The sequence below is a fragment of the Staurois parvus genome, unplaced genomic scaffold, assembly GCF_062004578.1.
Source record: "Staurois parvus isolate SC_StPar_1 unplaced genomic scaffold, SC_StPar_1.0 ptg001437l, whole genome shotgun sequence".
Lineage (NCBI taxonomy): Eukaryota > Metazoa > Chordata > Amphibia > Anura > Ranidae > Staurois > Staurois parvus.
In genome coordinates this window covers 369,070-383,616 of record NW_028319233.1, presented here as the reverse complement: position 1 = coordinate 383,616, position 14,547 = coordinate 369,070, and the positions used below count along the sequence as shown (strand labels likewise).

The 14,547-nt window shown below is 46.8% G+C and overlaps 1 protein-coding gene across 2 annotated transcripts in view; it reads right to left on the bottom strand.

Moving 5' to 3' along the window:
- The window catches only part of ADISSP (adipose secreted signaling protein), a 104,966-nt gene extending 90,729 nt beyond the window's left edge, over positions 1–14,237 (bottom strand). Inside the window, exon 1 of one of the 2 annotated variants that reach the window (XM_089662205.1) lies at positions 14,112–14,237. The gene's annotated coding sequence lies outside the window, so the exon portion shown is untranslated. Of the gene's footprint in view, positions 1–14,104 lie in introns of both variants that reach the window. The other variant, XM_089662204.1, reaches the window with a different exon arrangement.
- Positions 14,238–14,547: the final 310 nt, after the last annotated feature.

Genomic DNA, 14,547 nt, shown 5'->3' with positions numbered 1-14,547 from the left:
AGGGCAAGGGGGCGCTCTTTACGTCTGGAGGAAAATAAATGTAATCTCCAAACACGGAAAGGTTTCTTCACAGTGAGAGCTGTGAAAATGTGGAATAGACTCCCTCAAGAGTTGGTTGTGGCCAGCTCAGTGGATTGCTGTAGGAAAGTCCTGGATTCTTTCTTGGATACACAGAATATAACTGGATATAACATTTATAGGTAAAGTTGATCCAGGGAATATCTGATTGCCTCTCGGGGGATCAGGAAGGAATTTTTTTCCCAGCAGGAGCAAATTGGATCGTCCTTTGCTGGGTTTTTTTTTTTGCCTTCTTCTGGATCAACTGTGGGCAGGGGCAGACTGACCATTTGAGCACTCGGGCACTGCCCGAGGGCCCAGGGTCAATAGGGGGCCCTGTGAAATGCCCCTGGCACGCTTTTTTGGGTGTGGGCAAGGACACATGAGTTGTCAATCCGCCCCCGACTGTGGGTTTAGGATTATAAAACTTTTTTTTTTTTTTTTTGTGGTTGAACTGGATGGACTTTTGTCTTTTTTCAGCCAGACTAACTATGTAACGTTTGCTTTGACCATTATCCATGTATATAGTATCATGGCTGCATGATGCTACTCTGTTAACATACACAAAGAGTACCTAGACCTCGTATTCATGTATCGTTGGGCTTATTCCTCCGGCAGGCCTTGCCATCATCCCTTCTGTGCCACAGAATAAATAGACTTCGGAGACATGCCGGTATCATGCTGCTCCCATTGTCCCTGTAGAAGGATTTCCCTGGTGACAGCAGGATACACAATGCACAAGACAATGGCGGCTTATCGTATAGAATACACACTTTACCGCCCCTCCTGACCACATTCCAATCAATACAATACACACTGGGGGAAGGGTTACAAGGCAAGTGTACATAAACTGCCATCTCGGCATCGATCTGCAATATAAAAGTAGCTTATATAAGTCAACTCCAGGCATATAATTATAAAAATGCGGATCTTTATTATTATAAACGCATTTTAATTAGATTTAAACCCCAACCGGATGACATTTCGTTTGCTAAAGAACTATGTATCCCGGAATGTCCGATCTCTGGTCACCTTCTGCTCCCTGTGGTTCCAACCATTGGCCCCACCACAGAGACTGGCGTGGGAGAGGACTATTTGATGGTTTCTTTGCAGGGGGAAATGTATTTTTATTATGTATTTTAGCAAAAAAAGTCACTTTAAGCATTTGTACGTCAAGCCCCAGCAGGCCATAAGAAGACCAGATATTCAGAATATTTCACCGACAGCTTCCGTCGCTGCCTAACCAGCCATTCAAGACTGACGCAGTAGAACATTATACAAACGGAGATAACTTATCACACCAAACAGCACGCCGTGTCTGAACTTGTAACTGTCATTCTCTTTGCGCGAAAGACATTTCAATCAGCTGAAGAATATAGGACAGAAATAGACTTCAGAAGAAGCTGCATCAACCACGGGGTAGTATGGAATTCATTTTTACAATTTTAAAGCCCGCCTTAGGGATAAATATATCCCCCATCCTCCCAACCCTTCACAATTTAAAGAAAAAAAAAACAAAAAAAAAACCTTCCGCACTAAAATGTTATGACTTACCCATGTCCACCCTCACACGTCCCTTTTCTGGAGGTGAAGGCCACGATCTGAGACTGTAGACAACTGGTCTTGTGAATGCAGCCCAGTAGCTTAGGGATTAGCGCTTTAGCCTAGTAGCACTGGGTTTCTCAGGTTCAAATTTCAACCATAGATAAATAAGTGGGGTGTAGCGCTCAAAACAAATAAAAACAATATGCCCACATATATAAACGCATGTGAATGCGTAAATTTCAACCAGGACATTAGCTGCATGTTCTCCTTGTGCTTCCATGGCTTTCCTTGTGCTTCCCAAGTCATGCTTTTAGGTTAACTGGCTCAACTAAGTGCGCCCAAGATGGCTGCTTAGTCCAAGCCAGCAGTACCAACCTCAGTCCTCACGTACCCTCAACAATACACGTTTTGGGATATACTACCTACATGGAGTTTGCATGACCTTCCAGCGCTTGCATGGGTTTCCTTTGGGTACACCCCACTTCAAAGACATGCTGGTAAGTTAACTGGCTCAACTGAGTGCGCCCTGGATGGCTGCCTCACCTCCTAAGCCAGCAATACCAACCTCAGTCCTCACGTACCCTCAACAATACATGTTTTGGGATATACCTAGATTGTAAGCTCAAAAAAGCAGGGCCCACGAACCCCTCATGTTTTGTCTTGTTACTGTATTGTCTCATGTACTGTCCCCCACTATAATGTACAGCGCTGAGCAAACGTTTTGGTGCTATATAAATAATGTATAATAATCATAATATACTACCTACATGTAGTTTGCATGATCTTCCAGTGCTTGCATGGGTTTCCTTTGGGTACAACACACTTCAAAGACATGCTGGTTAATTGGCTAAACCGAGTGTGCCTTGGATGGCTGTCTCACCTCCTAAGCCAGTGGTTCCCAACCTCAGTCCTCAAGTACCCCCAACAAGACATGCTTTAGGAATTTCCCTTAGATATTACCTGCATGGAGTTTGCATTTTCTCCTTGTGCTTGTCTGGGTTTCCTTTGGGTACTCTGCACTCCCAAAGACATACTGGTAGGTTAACTGGCTCAACCAAGTACGTTGAAGATGGCTGTCTCATCTCCTAAGCTAGTGGTTCCCAACCCCAGTCCTCAAGAACCCCCAACAGGAAATGTTTTGGGAATCTCCCTTACATAAAATAGCTCTCGTAAATACCAAGCCATCAACATTAATTTAAAAGCTTGTGTACAAGTTGGAAGGAGATCCTGAAAACATGACCTGTTTATTTATTTCAGGTACTTATATAGCGCTGTCAATTTACGCAGCACTTTACATATATATTGTACATTCACATCAGTCCCCGCCCCCGAGGAGCGTACAATCTAAGGTCCCTAACCCTCAAGGGGGTACAATCTAAGGTCCCTAACTCACATTCATACATACACATACTAGGGACAATTTAGACAGGATCCAATTAACCTACCAGCATGTTTTTGAAGTGAAAACACTACAGAAAACAAAATTACAACCAATGCCACTCAACAAGAGGTCATCAATGAGCTGCCGTCTTCTGAGGTCTTTGAGGACCCAGTCACTGGAGAACCAACAGAAAGTGTCCATGTCATTCAAGCACCGAGGTGGGAACCTGAAGAACCACTGCAGCCAAGATGAGAAGCCTTGGGACATCATTAATCGCAGAAAACACATTCAGGTACGTAAAGGTAACATTTAGTTTTTTTTTAAATTCGTGATTAGAGGGTCTTCAAAGTCATGCTCCAGCCAAACACAAAGCTTTGGCCATTTACAAGGGAGCCAGAGAAGAGACTACCTATCAAGCGGCAGTAATTTAAACCCTAGCACTCATCTTAGATGTTGGCATCCTAATTTTCTAAATCGGTTCCAAGTCTGAACAATGCAGATCAGCTACGTTCTCAAAATTCAGTACAAACTGTTCCCCTGCACAAGGCTGGTTTTGGTCTACAACTACAAGAGTGTTTTTTAGTAGCTTGGTCATTCTGCAAAGAATCCCATTGAAAAATTCCCTTAAAAGCTGCCATACATAGCTTGTGGGCTGGAATCAGGGGCGGACTGACAACTCATGGGGCCCCCGGGCAATATGGGATCATGGGGACCCAGTGTCCTTGCCCACACTCAAAGCACACCCAAAAAAGCCTATAAAAAAAAAAAAGGTATCAGGGGCATTTCATGGGGCCCCCTACTGGCCCTTGGGGAGTGCCTGAGAGCTCGAATGGTCAGTCCGCCCCTGGCTGGAATGGAAAACTAATCGATTTCCTACCTACTAACAACTGGCTCCACTTCCACCAATTGTATTCAAGAAGCCAGAATACCTATGACTGAACAAAATCGTGTTGCCAAACCATGATTGCATCTGATAGGTCAATCATTTTCCGCCCAATTTAGCTGGTATTTAAACTGACTTTTGTTGAGCTGGATATTGCTCACAGTACCATCCATAGCACAAATTTAGCCAGTTTGTCATCACTTGAAATTCGAGCCATCTACGGGGGGCCTTTAGAGTAGTTGAGTGCTAAGACACGAACTAAAAACTCTCTATGGTAAGATCTACCCAAGTAGCGTGTGTAAGGATTCATCTCATCGGATTGCTCCAAGATCTGATCATTCCATGACTTCCACAATGACCAAGAACAGGTAATGCAGATCAGATGTTCTGTTTTCGCTCAGACTGATGTACATTTGGGTCACTGACCTGAAATAAAGCGCCGGAGCTAGATATGGTCAGGCAACTAGCATTTGCAGAAGGGAGTCTGCCATGGTAATAACAGCCTATGTATTTCTCTCATTTCAAAGTGAACCTGGACCTACAGATGTTCAGACCAAAGTAACAATTGCAATAACCCCTTCAGCTTTCCCAGCATAGACTTGCCTTTCCTTTGCTCCTCCAACACTCTGGCAACTGAAGTAACTGGTCTGTCTGGGTACGGAGGACCGCGTGTGCACTGAATGTTCCTGTGACTTACAAAAAACTTTCCTTCAGTCCCAAGAGCAGATCTTAGCAGCCGAGTAGCCAAAGAAAGTATGTATGCGCTGCCGAGGAGAGCAGATTAAAAGTGAAATGGTTAGATCTGTGTGGACCAAGATTTACTTCAAAGCTAGCCAAACCAAAAAGGCTAATGGAGGGACGATCTCCATCAAATTCTGTGGCCTAAAACAAGGGTCTCCAGCCTTTCGAAACAAAGGGCCAGTTTATGGTCCTTCAGGGTTGGGGGGTGGTTCGCAGACTGTGGCCACTGGGAGTAAACCATGCCCCATCCCTGGGAGTCGGCAAGAGGGCTGGTGCCCCATCCCTGGGAGTCGGCAAGAGGGCTGGTGCCCCATCCCTGGGAGTCGGCAAGAGGGCTGGTGCCCCATCCCTGGGAGTCGGCAAGAGGGCTGGTGCCCCATCATTGTCACAAGCAGCAATAAATGCCCTACTGTTGGTGTCAGTGGGAGAAAAAGTGCCCCGAGGGCCAGATAAAGGCAAGCAAGGGGCCACATTCAACCCCTGGCCGCAGTTTGGAGACCACTGGCCTAGGAAAATAAATTAGAAAATTTTCTACCTACCCTCTTCTTTGTAAAAGGATAGCCGGACAATGATACTTTAAGGCTCCCTTCACACTATTCGGTTCCATTATGTGAAGACAATTTACACAGCAACGAAAGAAAAACCAAAGTACCAAAAAGAAGCCACCACTCAAGTCAAAATTTGCCCATCTTGATGGCATCAGGTGCAGGTTGATGGAGCTAATCAATGCTCCCCATGTGGCACCCCATCGACATCAGCCTTAGCCAAGCTTTATTGTTCCACAACAAGATCATATAAGGGTTTTCCAGACCAAGCCACACTTTGACAATTTTTATCCATAAAGGTCTTATGCAGGCCATTGACGGATCGAAAATCAGCCGATTTTTCGGGGAAAAATTTTCGCACTGTTAGTAGGTAATTGGTCAGCCGTTTTCAGGGTTTTGGCACATTTCTTTTTATCGGTCAAGCTGGAAAATTTGCGGCTGATTTTGACAATCGGCCGATTTTCCCGGCAATGATGAGCAAATCGGGGAAAGGAGGAAGGGAGAAAGAAAGGAGGAAGGGAGAAAGAAAGGAGGAAGGGAGAAAGAAAGGAGGAAGGGAGAAAGAAAGGAGGAAGGGAGAAAGAAAGGAGGAAGGGAGAAAGAAAGGAGGAAGGGAGAAAGAAAGGAGGAAGGGAGAAAGAAAGGAGGAAGGGAGAAAGAAAGGAGGAAGGGAGAAAGAAAGGAGGAAGGGAGAAAGAAAGGAGGAAGGGAGAAAGAAAGGAGGAAGGGAGAAAGAAAGGAGGAAGGGAGAAAGAAAGGAGGAAGGGAGAAAGAAAGGAGGAAGGGAGAAAGAAAGGAGGAAGGGAGAAAGAAAGGAGGAAGGGAGAAAGAAAGGAGGAAGGGAGAAAGAAAGGAGGAAGGGAGAAAGAAAGGAGGAAGGGAGAAAGAAAGGAGGAAGGGAGAAAGAAAGGAGGAAGGGAGAAAGAAAGGAGGAAGGGAGAAAGAAAGGAGGAAGGGAGAAAGAAAGGAGGAAGGGAGAAAGAAAGGAGGAAGGGAGAAAGAAAGGAGGAAGGGAGAAAGAAAGGAGGAAGGGAGAAAGAAAGGAGGAAGGGAGAAAGAAAGGAGGAAGGGAGAAAGAAAGGAGGAAGGGAGAAAGAAAGGAGGAAGGGAGAAAGAAAGGAGGAAGGGAGAAAGAAAGGAGGAAGGGAGAAAGAAAGGAGGAAGGGAGAAAGAAAGGAGGAAGGGAGAAAGAAAGGAGGAAGGGAGAAAGAAAGGAGGAAGGGAGAAAGAAAGGAGGAAGGGAGAAAGAAAGGAGGAAGGGAGAAAGAAAGGAGGAAGGGAGAAAGAAAGGAGGAAGGGAGAAAGAAAGGAGGAAGGGAGAAAGAAAGGAGGAAGGGAGAAAGAAAGGAGGAAGGGAGAAAGAAAGGAGGAAGGGAGAAAGAAAGGAGGAAGGGAGAAAGAAAGGAGGAAGGGAGAAAGAAAGGAGGAAGGGAGAAAGAAAGGAGGAAGGGAGAAAGAAAGGAGGAAGGGAGAAAGAAAGGAGGAAGGGAGAAAGAAAGGAGGAAGGAAGGAGAAGAAAGAAGAAAAAAGAATTCCAGTCCGCTATTATATTTTATATGAAAAGTGTTGCGGTTGCAACAATGTATCTATTTGTATCCGAATAAAACCATCTGTATCCGAAAAGGATACATTGTTGCAACAGCAATACTTTTTCATGTCAAATATAATAGCGGAGCTCTCTGCAAGGGACAGAAGTAATTAAATGCCGGCTGTAGACGGAACGAAAATCGGGCTATTTTTTTGCCGTTGGCGGTAACGTCGGCCGATCGAACGACCGATTTTTTTATTTAAAAAAACGGTCAGTTTTCGACCAGTCTATAGCCTGCATTACTCAGTGTGCACCGTGGCTCGCTGCAGTACGGGTTCGGGACCTCAACTTTCGGACTAAATCTTAGAAAGCCCCCTGCCACTTTAAAGGCGTTCAATTCATCTAGAATTTTCTTGAAGCCATAAATGACATTCCTGACAAAGGTGCCAATTCCTGAAGAACTTGCCGCCACCCACATTTGGGGAGCCCATGTTTTCGGCACAGAAAAGGCTCACCTTACCAGGTAGGTGGAGCTAGGTATATCATCATATAGATGCTTGCTGCTAACGCACCTTCTTCCGCCCCGGCACCACAATCATTCCCCAGAGATTAGGCAACACCTATTTACTCAGCACTGATGACCACTTGATCTCCCAAGTAATCAATGAAATAGCCATGAGTGGCTTTTAAAGCTTCAGAACGTGTCACACTGCCAGACTCCATCAATACAAAGGTCAAGAGAGAATACTAATAGCCCACTAGAGTGCAATTTATCCTGCCTATTGCAGCTTCATGTAACAAGTGCTGAACTTCAGGTAAATGAAAAATAAATGCATTTTTGAATACATCTAGAACGACTTTAACCACTTGACCTCCGGTTTTACCCCTCTTCTCTGACATCAGAAACGGCGTGGATTTTGGCACTTGCGGTTTCCGTTTTGTTGTTAAGCAGTTACTGGCTTGTACAGCATCTGATCAAACCCATCTCTGATCAGATGCTTTGCAGGCCAGAGGGGAGAAGATCTGGGGTCTAATAGACCCCTCCATAAAGAGGGCCGGTCGTGGCCCATGCTAGCACAAGAGAGGTTGTACATCCCTTGTGATAGCAATAAAGTTGATTAAAAAACAAAAAGTGTAAAAAAAAAAAAGTGTATAACGTTAAAAAAAAAAGTATAAAAACAAAAGAGTAAAAAAAAAAAAAGTGTAGTAAAGACCCAAGTGTAGTAAAGACCCAAGAGTATAAAGTTTAAAACAAGAGTAAAAAACAAAAGTGTATAAAAAAAAAAAAAAAAAAAAGCGTTTGCCCCAATTTCCCTGTACGTAAACAGCGATGACGCCACGTGTGAGGTGTCGCTACAAACGTCAGAGGAAGAGCAACAATTCCACAGCCAGACCTTTTGGGGTTTATTTACTAAAGCTGGAGAGTCCAAAATCAGACTCCCTTCTGCATAGAAACCAATCAGCTTCTAACCTCAGCTTGTTCAATGAAGCTTTGGCAATGAAACCTGGAAGCGGATTGGTTTCTATACAGAAGGGAGTCTGATTTTGGACTCTCCAGCTTTAGTAAATAAACCCCTTTGTGTCACTCTAAACTGGTAACCTGTAAAGGCTTTGAAAGTGTCCTCCATGGATAATTTATTGTACCGTAGTTTGTCTCCAATCCACGAGCGTACCCAACGTGACAGGTTTAGTATCCATTTACTTGGTGTAACATCATCTTTTATATTTTACCCAAAAAAAATGTGTATTCTATTGTGTTTGTGTACAATAAAATTCATTAAATTGTAATTTTTTTCCCCCCAAAACTTTTGCGTTTGGAAAACCACTGTGCAAATATTGTGACAAAAATTTGCACTACCCACCATTTTATTCTCTAGTGCCTCTTCTTACAGCTGGGGCTGTATATTGCTCAGTCTTGGGTGGTCATGCCCTTTCAAGTGTTACTAAACCCCCAACAGTACAATCCATCTGTAGATGCAGTAAAGCATGCTTGATATACTCACTGGGGAACCTAAGGGGTTAATCCTCTGCATTGTGTAAAATGGATGTTTGATCCCGACTTCTCTGATCCTCCCCTTCCTCCAGTGCCCCCCTCTTATCTCCTGATAAGACATAACATGTGGAGACACTCTGCACATGCTCAGTTTGGTGTGTATTGCTAGAGAGGTTTTTTTTCTTGGGAGAGTGCATGTGATCAGCACAGGGCCAATCAGCACTGTCCAGAAAGAGGTCAGGAGTTCTGCATCCTAATAGAGCAGAAAAAACTTCTACATGCTATAACCAATGCTCTGCTGGACACTGATAGAAGTCACAAGACTGCAATATACTGCTGATGAGAAAAGGGATTTAGCAGTTTATATTTACTACAATAATTGCATTTCCATGTTCCGTGTACTGTGGGAGAGCGGATACGGTGGACGCAGGGTCCGGGGAGAGCGGATACGGTGGACGCAGGGTCCGGGGAGAGCGGATACGGTGGACGCAGGGTCCGGGGAGAGCGGATACGGTGGACGCAGGGTCCGGGGAGAGCGGATACGGTGGACGCAGGGTCCGGGGAGAGCGGATACGGTGGACGCAGGGTCCGGGGAGAGCGGATACGGTGGACGCAGGGTCCGGGGAGAGCGGATACGGTGGACGCAGGGTCCGGGGAGAGGACCTGCCACTGCTTATTTCTATCACAAGGGATGCATGCATTCCTTGTGATAGGAATAAAAGTGATTAAAATTTTTTAAAAGGGACAGTGTTAAAAAAAAAAAAAAAAGTTTAAACTGCCCCCGTCCCCCTACGTAGTGGTGAATGCATACGTAGGCGACACCCACATATGTAAGCCGTGTTCGAACCACACACGTGAGGTACTGCCACGAACGTCGGAGCAAGAGCAGTAATTCTGGCACTAGACCCCTCTGTAACTTTACACTGCTAACCTGTAGAAATTTTTAAGGCATCACCCATGGAGATTTTTTATTTTTTTTTTTTTAAGTACCGTAGTTTGACGCCATTCCACGAGCGTGCGCAATTTTAAAACGTGACAAGTTGGGTATCTATTTACTCGCCGTAACATCCTCTTTCATGTTTTATAAAACAAATTGGGGTATGTATTGAGGTTTTTTTTTTAATCAATGCCCCATTTCGGGCACTTTCCTGAACTTTCGTATTCGGTTTCAGCACCAGAATTTTCATTTCGGTGCACCACTAATACACACACTTGCCAGATCATGTGATTCAGGTGTTCCAATCCCCTCCATGCCCACAGGTGTATACAATCCATCCCCTAGGCATGCAGACTGCTTCTACAAACATTGGTGAAAGAATGGGTCGCTCTCAGGAGCTCAGTGACTCCAAGCGTGGTCCCGTGATAGGTGGCCACCTGTGTAATAAGTCCATCCGTGACATTTCCTGGCTACTAAATATTCCACGCTCAACTGTTAGTGGGATTATAACAAAGTGGAAGCAACTGGGAACAACAGCAACTCAGCCACCAAGTGGTAGGCCACGTCACATGACAGGGCGGGGTCAGCGCATGCTGAAGCGCACAGTGCGCAGAAGTCGCCAACTGTCTGCAGAGTCAATAGCTAAAGACCTCCAAACTTGGTGTGGCCTTCAGATGAGCCCAACAACAGTGCATAGAGAGCTTCATGGAATGGGTTTCCATGGCCGAGCAGCTGCATCCAAGCCTTCCATCACCAAGTGCAATGCAAAGCGTCGGATGCCGTGGTGTAAAGCACGCCACCATTGGACTCTAGAGCAGTGGAGGCGTGTTTTCTGGGGGGACCAATCACGCTTCCCTGTCTGGCAATCCAATGGACATGTCTGGGTTTGGCAGTTGCCAGGAGAACGGTACTTGCCTGACTGTATTGTGCCAAGTGTAAAGTCTGGTGGAGGGGGGATTATGGTGTGGGGTTGTTTTTCAGGGGTTGGACTTGGCCCCCTAATTCCAGTAAAGGGAACACTTAAGGCGTCAGCATACCAAGACATTTTGGACAATTTCATGCTCCCAACTTTGTGGAAAGAGTTTGGGGACGGCCCCTTCCTGTTCCAACATGACTGCGCACCAGTGCACAAAGCAAGGTCCATAAAGACATGGAGGAGCAAGTTTGGGGTGGAGGAACTTGACAGGCCTGCACAGAGTCCTGACCTCAACCCCATAGAACACCTTTGGGATGAATTAGAGCGGAGACTGCGAGCCAGGCCTCCTCCCCCGACATCAGTGCCTGACCTGACAAATGTGCTTCTGGAAGAATGGTCCAACCTTCCCATAGACACCCTCCTAAACCTTGTGGACGGCCTTCCCAGAAGAGTTGAAGCTGTTATAGCTGCAAAGGGCGGGGCCAACTCAATATTGAACCCTACGGACTAAGACTGGGGGGCCATTAAAGGTCATGTGTGTGGGAAGGGCGGGGCCAACTCAATGCTGAACCCTACGGACTAAGACTGGGGGGGCCATTAAAGGTCATGTGCGTGGGAAGGGCGGGGCCAACTCAATGCTGAACCCTACGGACTAAGACTGGGGGGGGCCATTAAAGGTCATGTGCATGGAAAGGCCAGCCAACCAATACTTTTGGCAAGACATATAGATCTGCTATATAAAGTAGTAGCCCTAATTCACTGCTACTACTATGAAGGAAGACTCTCAGCTGCACTAGTTGTCTATGGATGAACCTTTACGCTCCACAAGCCCAATCTGCAATGCTGGAGGAAGGCTCTGTGACCCAGAACCATTACCATCCTCTCTGCCATGGAGAGTCCTGGAAAACATAGAAGGGTAGACTCTTATCGGTCACAGGTTGGGCTCCCTTCCAGTCTGACCGATCTCCCGCCCTTGAGCAAGGTGAAAAGAACTCGCAAAACACGAAGAGGACGATTCTCAAAGGTCAGCATACACCTAGTCATCATTGTGGGCTCCACACCATTTCCATAAACGTACAAAGCCAGACGAAGGGATCCCAGTCACCCCAAAATCTTACACCTTTATATAGCACCCAGTCACACCGATGCGATGTCAGGTGCAATTTGCGAATTGAAATCGCATCGAAATGAATGTGAATGTCAGTGTCCGAACGCGCGATTTGCTGCGGCGCGATTTCTAAAGTAGTTCTTACATGACTTTCTGCAGTGTTGCTGCAATTTCACATACATGGAAAATAATGGAAATCGTCCTACAAATTGTCATTGAAAATCTTCACAAGTAGAAATATATATATGTAAAGTGCTGTGTAAACTGACGGCGCTATACAAGTACCTGAAATAAATAAACGCCTACCAAAGCCTAACCCTTACCTAGATTTAGCTGTATATCATGACCAAGGCACCATGTTGGGTCCCCCCCTATAAACCTCTGCAGAGAGACCACTGCTTAGAATATATTTATTTATTAGAGGGAATGACCACATCAAACTGATCTTTAGTGCATTACTAGGACGCCATAGCCGCTCTCCCCGGACCCCGCGCTCGCCATAGCCGCTCTCCCCGGACCCCGCGCTCGCCATAGCCGCTCTCCCCGGACCCCGCGCTCGCCATAGCCGCTCTCCCCGGAACCTGCATTCACTATATCCGCTCTCCCCGGACCCTGCATTCACTATATCTGGTCTCCCCGGACCCTGCATTCACTATATCCGCTCTTCCCGGACCCTGCATTCACTATATCTGGTCTCCCCGGACCCTGCATTTACTATATCCGCTCTCCCCGGACCCCGCATTCACTATATCCGCTCTCCCCGGGCCCTGCATTCACTATATCCGGTCTCCCCGGACCCAGCATTCACTATATCCGGTCTCCCCGGACCCAGCATTCACTATATCCGGTCTCCCCGGACCCAGCATTCACTATATCCGGTCTCCCCGGACCCAGCATTCACTATATCCGCTCTCCCCGGACCCTGCATTCACTATATCCGCTCTCCCCGGACCCTGCATTCACTATATCCGCTCTCCCCGGACCCTGCATTCACTATATCCGCTCTCCCCGGACCCTGCATTCACTATATCCGCTCTCCCCGGACCCTGCATTCACTATATCCACTCTCCCCGGACCCAGCATTCACTATATCCACTCTCCCCGGACCCAGCATTCACTATATCCACTCTCCCCGGACCCTGCATTCACTATATCCGCTCTCCCCGGACCCTGCATTCACTATATCCGCTCTCCCCGGACCCTGCATTCACTATATCTGCTCTCCCCGGACCCTGCATTCACTATATCTGGTCTTCCACAGTACACAGAACATGGAAATGCAATTATTTTAGTAAATATAAACTGCTAAATCCCTTTTCTCATCAGCAGCATATAGCAGTCTTGTGACGTCTATCAGTGTCCGCTGAGCTTGTAGGAGTTTTCTTTCTGCTGTAATAGGATGCAGGACCCCTGACCTCTGGATAGTGCCGATTGGTCCTGTGCTGATCACATGCACGCTCTCAAAACAAAACAAAAAACCCACACACCGCTCTAGCAATACACACCAAACTGAGCATGAGCAGAGTGCCTCCACATTTGTCTTAGCAGGAGATAAGAGGGGGGTCAATGGAAGAAGGGGAGGATCAGAGAAGACAGGATCAAAAAGCGTTTTTAATCAATGCAGAGGATTAACCCCTTAGGTCCCACAGTGAGTATAACAAGCATGATTTACTGTATATACAGACTGATTGTACTGTTGGGGGTTCAGTAACACTTTAAAAGGGCATGACCACCCAAGACTGACCAATATCCAGTCTCAATTGTACATCCACAGCATCACCCAGATGGATCATCTGCTCTATGAACCTCTGCAGAGAGACCGCTGCTTCCCTATAGATAGGCAGAATAGCAATCACTTAAAGGGCATGACCACCTAAGACTGAACAATATACAGCCCCAGCTGTACGACCACAGCATCACACAGCTGGATCATCTGCTCTATGAACCTCTGCAGAGAGACCGCTGCTTCCCTATACATAGGCAGAATAGCAATCACTTAAAGGGCATGACCACCCAAGACTGACCAATATCCAGTCTCAATTGTACATCCACAGCATCACCCAGCTGGATCATCTGTTCTACGAACCTCTGCAGAGAGACTGCTGCTTCCCTATAAATAGGCAGAATTACTGGCAATCACTTAAAGGGCATGACCATGTCGCACACAGAATTTCACGACTACAGCTCCGTCCCAGGAAAAAAAGAGGAAGTGTCAGCTCAGATGTAAGCTCTGCAGCCTCTCTGCAATAGCAAGGTCAGGGACTGGTTGATGGAGGGGATGAGGAAGCAGCATGGTGCCCTGCTCACACTTAGCTATAGACCAGTCTGGGGTGGACATGCCCTTTAAGTGATTGCAGTAGCAGTGTACCTGGGTAGGTGAGTACATTCCCACATTACATTGCATGCTCCCACCTGCACACAGAGCACCGACACCAATCCACACAGAGCACCGACACCAATCCGCCCTCACCTGTTACCTGTAATCCTGACCACGAACAAAATCCACTCCTTCCCCGATCCGCCCGTCTCCAGTCCCGGGCACAGACTGAACCAGAGTGCCTGAGCCGTCCCCTCCACACTGCACTACAATCATAGCCACGCCCCACACTGCGTTCTGCATCTCCCTATTGGCTCTCCTTGGTGCAGGCGTGATTGCCCACCCACCTTGTTTAGTCAACATCCTACGGACTCCGGCTTCAGCGAGCGAGGGAATGCGTTCCATTGCGCCACGCCCATACTGCCGCGTTTCCTTATTGGCTTTCCTGGAGGCGGGCCTGCATTTCCCCCGCCTACCTTAAAGATCTCGACCTATGGACGACGGCTTCATCGAGAGATCAGACGCCTACGGTTGTGCCATGCCCACTATTGGCCTCCGGTGGGAGGAATGAGTTCGCTCGCTTGTGGTCCTGAGCA